This window comes from Coptis chinensis, chromosome 8, assembly GCF_015680905.1.
Source record: "Coptis chinensis isolate HL-2020 chromosome 8, ASM1568090v1, whole genome shotgun sequence".
Lineage (NCBI taxonomy): Eukaryota > Viridiplantae > Streptophyta > Magnoliopsida > Ranunculales > Ranunculaceae > Coptis > Coptis chinensis.
Window position 1 is genome coordinate 25525606 of NC_141463.1, and position 9338 is coordinate 25534943.

Below are 9338 nucleotides of genomic sequence, written 5' to 3' on the forward strand. Positions count from 1 at the left end.
AGGGTGTAAATCTATTAGGTTTTCCATTAATCCAAAAACCAGTAATCATCTTCTCAGTAACTGCTAAATCTAGTATTGGGTAATTCTTTGTCGATTACAAACCAATTGACCCCAAAAAATCTTAAATTTAACCAAAATTAATGCTTCACCTAGTAAGAAGTCTCAAACTCAAATACCTATTATTTTGTTAGCTTTTGTCATCCATGAGGTTGATGGTGCACCACTTGTCAATGTCTTCATTGTGAACACAGAGAAAATTAGCTAACCATTCAACATAGAGAGTAAATCAGTTAGCTTCTAACCGAGAAGATCATCTATTAACATTTTAATTGAAGGATTAAGCTATTGATTGAAAAATAAATATAACTCTACCTACTATACAGCTCGACCTTCTCACGAATAATCTGTCTTTCTCATGGTTATCCAGCTTCTCATATTAATCTCTTGTACAACTCAACCTGCAATATACAACCTAACACATTATCATAAGGATACACAACAGAATCATGCACCTTAGAGTTCGAACTCGATATCAGATAATAATATTTACTGAAAGTTCTCAATACATTGTGATGTCAACATTTTAGTGGCAATTTTATAGTTTTTAGATTTCTTAACATATACTTGTCTTTTTTAATGAAAACATTGTGATGAAAATACATTATTTCATATCATCATTGGTGTTTATTATATACCCGGATCACATTGACTATAAAAATCTTGAGAACCTACAAAACCAAAGCCAAATTCAAATGAAAATTTTCTAAATTATACTCCATGTAATTAGATTACTTTCCCAGTTTAAGATCCAAGTAAATATCATTCTCAATAGCTTGCAAGATATTTCAATGCAACTCTCAATAACATTGATCAAAATGTAATGGTTTTGAAACAAAAATCAAGATATTACTTTGTATTTGCCTACACCAAAGTGCCTTTGAATGATTTTTTTTTTGGTTTGGATTGCATGCGTATTGAACAGCTCAAATGGAACATTCGTAGGACCCTACAGTTTTAACTCTTTCAAAAATTGTTAACTACACATATTTCAAACTTTTAGTATAGTTGTCAAATTACTCGCCAAGACTCAGTGTAAGCTACTGACTCCAATTCTACACATTGCTAATTAAAATAACTTATTCAAGCTTCAAAAAGAGCAAGCTAGTCTATTACATTTTCAGCAGCAAGCTACAACTTTTAAAGAGTCTAAATCTGATTGAGTTGCAAGGACCCTAAGTGAAATATTCCTATATACAAATACTTCCTTGTTTCAACCATAACATACTATACAATCAATATCGACTAACCAATTCATCGTTCCTAAATCATTGGATCATAATGCATTAGAATGTTATACTTAATGGAATAAGTTGTGGTCATATAACTTACTGCCTCATGTGTAGGATATATATAGTTACATGGGAAACCGCATAAGTAAATTAGTTTAACAGACAAACTGAACAAAAAAAAAATCACTTGTCATAGGCATCAAGCTAGTAATTCAATGGGCATTGGGGCATCACCAATTGATTTGCAACAGGATAGAAAAAACCAAAATTTTGAAACATTTCTAGATAAAAAAAAAAAATGATTGCTAACGTCATGCTCTGCGACTACCCATCAAAGCAATCTATTCAAGCAACAACTATAAAAACACATGTTCTTAGGTGGTCTCATTCTTTAAACTAAGAATGGGACTGCATGTGTAAACCATTGGATCCTTCAATTCCTTGCTATCCATTCTATGGTAAGCCACACGATAATTTGTTCACAAAGAACCCAAAAAAATTTGAAACCTAAAAAACTTTTTAGTAAATCATCCTATAGACCCTTTAAAAATGATATTTTGAAACCCTTCTTAATTATACACCAATTAGTCTCCCAGCAATAAGATGATGGGTCTCAAAATGGTCAATTCATCAAAAATAGAAAAAGCAGATTGAAGAAGAGACAATTAACCATATGGATATCTATGGTGTTTCGGTGTATACACAACTGCATAAAGAAGTCATTAAACCTTGTTTTCACCCTTAGCCAACTTATCCTTTTTTGTCACACCTGTAACTATTGCTTCAATTCCTTAGCAAGGTATAAATTAAAGGTAAGAGTAGTTACAACTCCAAGATAGAAATATATAAAGTTAAATCATTAAGAAATTACAATTAAACACAACTCCAAGATACAAATATATAAAAGTTAAATCATTACGTAATTACAATTAAACACATAATCTTGAAATTTAGTCCTTTAAAGGTGTCATACTGACCACCTAGCTTTACATCTCAATGGGGCAAAACAAATGATAAGACCATTACCTAAACTTAAGTGATAGTACCTTATACCTAACATTACTATATATATGCGTCCAAAATTAAACAACCATCAAATTTAACAAATTTAAACGTTCACACTGTAAATAATCAAATATGTAAGGCACTGAAGAATTAATGACTGGATATGAAAGTAGGATTTAATCAAAGAAAATTAGTCGAACTTCTAGGCCATGAATGTATCCTCCAGTTTGGGCTGTTTCCCTTACATTCAGTAATAGTAAGCTTTTTCCCTTACATTCTGTTGTTTCCTATAATAGCTGTTTCCCTTACATTATGTTGTTTCCCTTACATTATGTTGTTTCCTATAATATTTAGAAACAACAAAAAAAGATAAACTCTTGTTTCTCGGCTGCTGGTATTTGGGACCTTGCCAGAATGTTTCAGTGTTCTAGCACGACCATAAAAGATCAAATATACTATTCATTATACCAATAGAAAGGTTCAATTAACCACTCTACAATGTCGAAGATGAGGTTCAAAATATATAGATTAGCAAAAACCCTTCATAATGGATATAGTAACGGTATGTTCACATTGGCAATAGAAAGAGCATAAGCATGACATCCTTTTAATCTTAAAACGTGATAAAATATATGAGTTACCCTACAAAGGAAAAGATAACAAAATATTTGGAGCCCAATACAAAGCATGCGAATAATAGTTGTGACCACTAATAGGCAGTTGTTTCTCCTCGATGTTTTTCCAAAATTCTTACGGAAAAAAGTTGTCAAGCTAGTGACGCCCCTAAAAAAGCGTATGAAACTATAGATATTAGGAAATTTGTACAACTGCTTACCAATATAATAAACCTGATAGCAGAAACATCAACTAAAGGTGCTCAATGCGTAGACAAATTTACACCTCATAAATGAGCACAATGATTTATGCCAAGAACAACAACAAAGAGATGAAGCATACACCTGCTCCTTAAAACCCGTAAACTTGTAAACTAAACCATCTCTTATCCGAACCCCAAGCTGAAAGGTCATTGGAACCTTCATCCATGTTAGATTAACAATGTCAGACTTATCAACCTCGAATATTATAGATAATAAAAGAAATAAAGTGCTCTTTACCGCTTATCGCAAGAAAGAGCAAGAAAATCTGAGGGAATAGTAAGTATTTGACTACGAGGTCAAGAGGGCCGATGATATTAATAAGAAAAAGAAAATGGATAAATAAAACCTATTTGAATGAATAAAGGCGATACCTCCTTCAATTGAAGTCTTGGAAATCCACAGCTTCAGCCTTCCCTTTGTAAATAGGGGGGGAGGGTTCGACCCAAACACCACTAATAAAGGATAAAACTGGTCCTCTTTCAATATAGAACAATACGATTTCCCTAGATTTAGTGCGCATTGCATTGAGAGTCTAGAACTCTGTGGAGTCTATTGTCCTTCAATTCTTTAAATCTCTTTAAATCTACTTGTAGTCTATAGAAAATTATAAATAGATTAGGGAGATTTAAATAAATCTAGGGAGGTGACACTAATTATTATTCCATCCAATTTTTTAGGAGCCAATCATATTGTTTGAAGTGCAAAATAGAGCGATATGGTGAGGAGAGAGAATGTGCGCGAGCTTTTATATATATATATAGATATATATATGCACGTGCTAGCATGTGGAAATGTCCCTGAATAGTTAATGTATATGTTCATTATTATAGAGCATAAAGTATATAGGCAAAAATAAAAGTTTATATACAAAAGCTATTAAGATAGAGTACAGAGGTAGAAGGCAGAACGAACACTTAAGAAAAGAGTAAACATCATATATATATATACAAAATAGCAAAATAGTGGCTAGTTGTTGGGATCCAATAGAACAAAAGTGGACTATCACGTACATATACAAAGCAAGTAAAGTTAGAGCCACATAAGTTCTTTATGTCTGGCAAGTTTTTCGTTAAAGCATTCAGTATACCAGGCTTGGAGCATGATGACTTGTTTACTCATTCCTAATAGGAGAGACTTTTGAAAGAGTGCAAAACTGTTTTTCTGTTGCTTGTTGAAGCTGGTTATTTTCATTTGAAATATAACTTTACTAGTTAATGCCCGTGCCTTCGGCACGGATTTCATAAAGAGACATCGTCAATAGTGTGTGATATAAAATTGTACATGCATTTATCTAATAGAAAAATAATTCGTTAGAACTACGTATGTGATGCTAGAATTCTTTATTTGTGTGATGTTGGAAAATGAATTATATCACATCAATTTTTAGAATTCATATGTTCTGCATGTATTGATGTTTATTGTTTACTAACACAATGACTCCAGAGTTCACATGGTTGGCTAACCCCTAACCATCATTAGTGGTTTGATCGCCTGAAATTATAATAATGTAACAATGCTCATGACATTACACATATGCTACTTACAATCATCTAAACAGCTTTGGAAGACAATGTTCAGCTGTATTAAAAAAGAACGCAATAAGAATTCGAAGAAAGCTGAAAAAGGTAGTGGTTGGATTGGTCTTCTTACATTCATATGTAAGTAGTTCAAATAGGTGCATTTGCAAGATGATCGATACTCTCTCAATTTCCAATGCAACTTAATGCTAAAAAAAACTTTTTCACCGTACCAAGCTCAATGGGGTGGACTTAAATAATAATAATAATAATAAACAATAGTTTGTGTGTGTGTGTGTCTGTGGTTTAATTAAGCTAATTTATATATATAACTTAACCTAACAGTCTGATATTAGGCATTAATCATCAAGGAATCTATAAAAGAATATCCGGAATGAGATAATGAGGAAAAAAAATACGAGTTGATGTATATATCCAAAGTGTGCCAAGTTGCCAACTTAGTTCCTATCTTATTGCAAAATCAGAAGAACAAAAACACGGGTCGGTTGTATGGAACAAATTGTACAATGAGCTTTCTGTTGAAACTAAGGGAAACAAATACATCAAAATTCCTTCTACATTACATGCTTAGAGAGCAAAATAAAATAACTAACAGTATAGACATGAACTTCGAAGCAGAAAGTCGTCTTCTCACAGCCCTTCAGAGGAAACCATAGAGCAATTGAGTCTGATTTGACTCAGTGGCCTTGTCAGGACTTGAAGGCTCGAAAGCTTGATCATCACTTGAGCAAAGTCCCGCTGGAACAGTGGTCCATCTAATGAGTAGGTTTGAACCCAAATTTTGCGGTTGCTTCATTGGCCATCAAGCTGGCTTGAGCGACATGTAGAATTCCCTTCCCTTCCACCAATCTCTTATAGTAGTGTGTAACAAACCCTGATCATGTTGTCCCCTCATAGTCCATATTCATGCGAGGCTCCTAAGGTAAATCCCCACTGTTATTACATCTCGACCTCATCTAATCGCAGTTGATATCATTTTTTTAGACACTGCTACATTGTAATTCTTCAAGGCATGTTTACCCTTTGAATTGAGATAAAACATTCTCATTTTGGAAAGGCCCGTGAAAAACTAAACAAAAAGTAGTCATCTAACCTTTAGTGTAAAGCCAAAGATGATCTTGCAATTCCAAATGCCAAATGCAAAACGGAAGAAGGACCTCCGTCTTTGAAGTGTGGAAACAACAACCTTTAGAAAAGTTGGCATGTATTCCATCAAGAGGCATTTAATGAAGGGCCAAATTGACCATGATTAAGATGGCATAAGCATACATGTGCGATAGATAGTACTACTCTAATATACTATAGACACTGAAATAAGAAGTTTATCATAAAATAGGAAGCACAACTTTAAGAGAGTAATAAAAAGAGCAAAGTAAACCCACAACCAAAAATCCCATGAACAAAAGCGGCAATCACTTCATACAGTTGAACATAAGATATGAAAGCAAGACATATAGGTGTCGAAAATACCTTGGGCTTTGCTTCCCCTTTTGGTAACTTTAAGACCTCCTCCTTCAATGTGTTTTCCTAGAGCAATAATTTATCAGATGCATGTGCTACAACTTACAACCATTCTAATCGTAAAAATTAAATACTGAACAGAATGTTTCTCACCTTCTTTGTCACAAAAAACAGGCTCCTCACCTCTTCCACAGTTCCACTCATAGAAGGATCCAACTGTTTATACCTTAATATCATTAATAAAATCAATATCTGACACTTTATGAACCAATATCTATAACTTACGTTGTTCAAATGGGAAAAAAAAAGAAAAAAAGAAAGGAAAAGTATTGACATAAATTATCATAAATAGGAAATTCAGTTCGGTAAGAGAATTACCAACTCAACTCTTCCTTCCTTTTCCTCTCAATCTCTTTGTTTTATCATGAGAACTGGTTCATTGAAGAAAAAATTTTGATTTAGAAAATGGAATAAAAGAGTTGTAATTGACTTTGAAAATTGATTGGCCGAGAGAATTGGGAAAAAAAAAGAAACGTACCTGATATCAAAATTAGCAACTTGCTAGTGATGGATGCAAATATACGATGATTCTTTCTTCTTTTATTTTTATTTTTCTTATTTGGTCATAGGGAATATTGAAAAGAGGAGAGCAACCCTTCATTGGTGAGAGAGAACTAAGGGTTTTGAAGGGAACGGGGGTTTATTTCTCTTTGTCGATTGTGAAGACCAAAAGATTTCTCTTTGTTCGTTTCCATAATGGTTAAGACTGGTAATTAATATCTAATCCACCGCCGGGGAGGAATAACTGCCCTTAATGGCGAAAGTGAGAACCAAGGGTTTGCACTACAAAGGGTTATTAAGACATTTAATTAATTCCTAATACACATGGCGTAACCGTGGCCCTCAATTTATACCCACGAAATCGAATCCGGCCCATGAGTAAGGAAACTTGACCCGTTAAACACATTGTTGCTTTTACAAACGGTAACCATGTCTAACGATAGTAACATTCAAGCATTATGATACCAAATTCAAACCCCAAAGCAAACAAACAATATACGTCATCAGAAGATAACAATAACTAAAGAAGAAACACGAACCATTTAATAACCAATCATGCCATAAGTTGAAACCAATAATCCTGAAGGTTTAAACATGACTATTGAAAGTCTTGAACAATTAAAAATAATTTTGATCAGAACAAAGGGCATACATATCCACAAAAAGAGAAAGAAACACGCATACCAAGTAGTGGGTATATTTCTTGTGATAAAGATCCCGAGAACAATGATTTAAGTAAGCAATACTAACATCAAATTGTAAAAGCAATCGAGGGAAAGACACTTTCGAGAAAACAAAATAGAAAATATATTTTAAAATGGAACTAATCACACAATTTAAAATAATAAATAATGGAAAAATAATTACCTGTTATATAAAAGTTCCACTCCAAAATGGCAATCAAGCGGAAACCATGAATCCAATACATTAAAGCGAGAAAATGATGCAATTGGAAATGCATCGAGTTTGAAAAAATGGTTTGATTTCAGGTGTTTGGACAGATCTCCTTGAGCCAAGCCTAAAAAAGTAAGAGAGAAGAGAGAGAAAAAAAAAGAATTTGATTGTAGAGGAACCGCCCGGGATATGTGAGTTAAGAGGGAAAAGGAGTAAAACCGATATTTTGAGAGGAAGAGGAACCGTGGGGGTGGTGGGAGAGAGAACAAAAGGAGAAACTAAGGCATTTCTCTTGTTAAAGTTTTCAGAATTCCCAAACCCTTGATTTAACCGTGTCCACGACCCTTGATTTATCACGCAAAAAGCGAAGGTTTTTTTATTTAACTTCACAATTAAGATGGTAGCGGGGAGGCGTAAAGTGGAGAATTGAGAGGAGGCGGAAGTTTGGAGAAACGAAGGTTTTTTTTCGTTTAATTCTACAATTAAAACTCTAATTAATTCCCAATCCATTGGCAAACATGGTGACCCTCGATTTATCCCCTCAAAATGAATCCCAGTGAGCTTGAAGAAAAGCTGAGCTATTTTGTTAAGTTGATATATCACTCTCAAAATGCACTCCCTAGTCTTAAATCCACGGATGTCTTTATGGTTTTGATTTGCATGCAAATATGCAATTCATCTCTTCAAGAACTGGCAAAGATGGGCTAGACACGACAAAGACAACGCTAGCAATTCTAAACTATGTGATTAGCAATTCAACATAGATTATTATGACAAAAGAAGAAGTCATTGGGACCAAAATATTTAGCAATTACTATGACTAAAATTACAATTACTATGGCTAAGTTTTGATACAACTTAAAGAAGGCGACAATTAAAAACTTTATCTGATTGATATGCATGTCCAAAATTGAAAGTCTCACTAAATCCATAGAAATTCAAAAAGAAAAGTTCACGATGTTGCCATCAAATAAATTTGTCAAGACATTGAATCAACACATTTATTAACATATTACTTTGAAGTACATCTATCACATAAAGCTTCCGGGCTTGCAGTTTTCATCTTATAAGTTGAACATCCATGTCATACTCTATCTATATCAGTTTGAAATAATAAAAAAAAATGAGATGGGAGCAAGATGAGATGGCTCTGCATTTGACCTTGCACCCTATGCATTAATTGGAAGTGTAAATTAGCACTGGTGATCCAATCAAATCTACCCAAATTGCTTATCTTGCTACTCCCATGATGCAATGCTCGCAATAAGAAAAGAAAAAAACAGCCGAGGAAAAGAAATATTGGAACAACCAAATCCAATAAATTTCAAAGTAAATGAGGAGACATACCCATTAGAAGAAATGCATATCACTTGTGCTCTAGACGGTGATCACTACAACTACTGTTGAATGGGACAAAACAATTCCATCAGCTTATAACTATAAAAGGCTCATGACATGTAGAAGCTAATGAAAGAAGATATATGTGGTAATAAAACAAATCAGAAGATTTGAACAAAAAATAACTTTACCTTGCTATATGGCCTCTGAATGATATCAAGCAGAATACCAACATATGTTCGAGAAGACTGATGCATCCGAGGGAAATTTTACAGGCTTTACAACCAAACCTTCTACTGAAATATCTACAATTCATTACTAAACTCATTTCAATAACTTCCATTAAGTGTACTTCTTGATTTGAGTCGGTAAAA

General features: G+C 33.6%; 1 long non-coding RNA gene across 2 annotated transcripts; it reads right to left on the minus strand.

Annotated features, from left to right (window-relative positions):
- Window positions 1-6180: 6180 nt before the first annotated feature.
- On the minus strand, window positions 6181-9338 carry LOC147480757 (uncharacterized). Of its 2 annotated transcripts, XR_015205630.1 has the most exons (5): window positions 9156-9338; window positions 8974-9026; window positions 6550-6602; window positions 6325-6397; window positions 6181-6237 (listed from the first exon to the last, which is right to left on the minus strand). It is a non-coding gene; the product is annotated as an uncharacterized LOC147480757 (long non-coding RNA). The 2 variants fall into 2 exon arrangements; XR_015205629.1 differs by lacking the exons at window positions 6181-6237; window positions 6325-6397; window positions 6550-6602 and having other exon boundaries at window positions 8924-9026.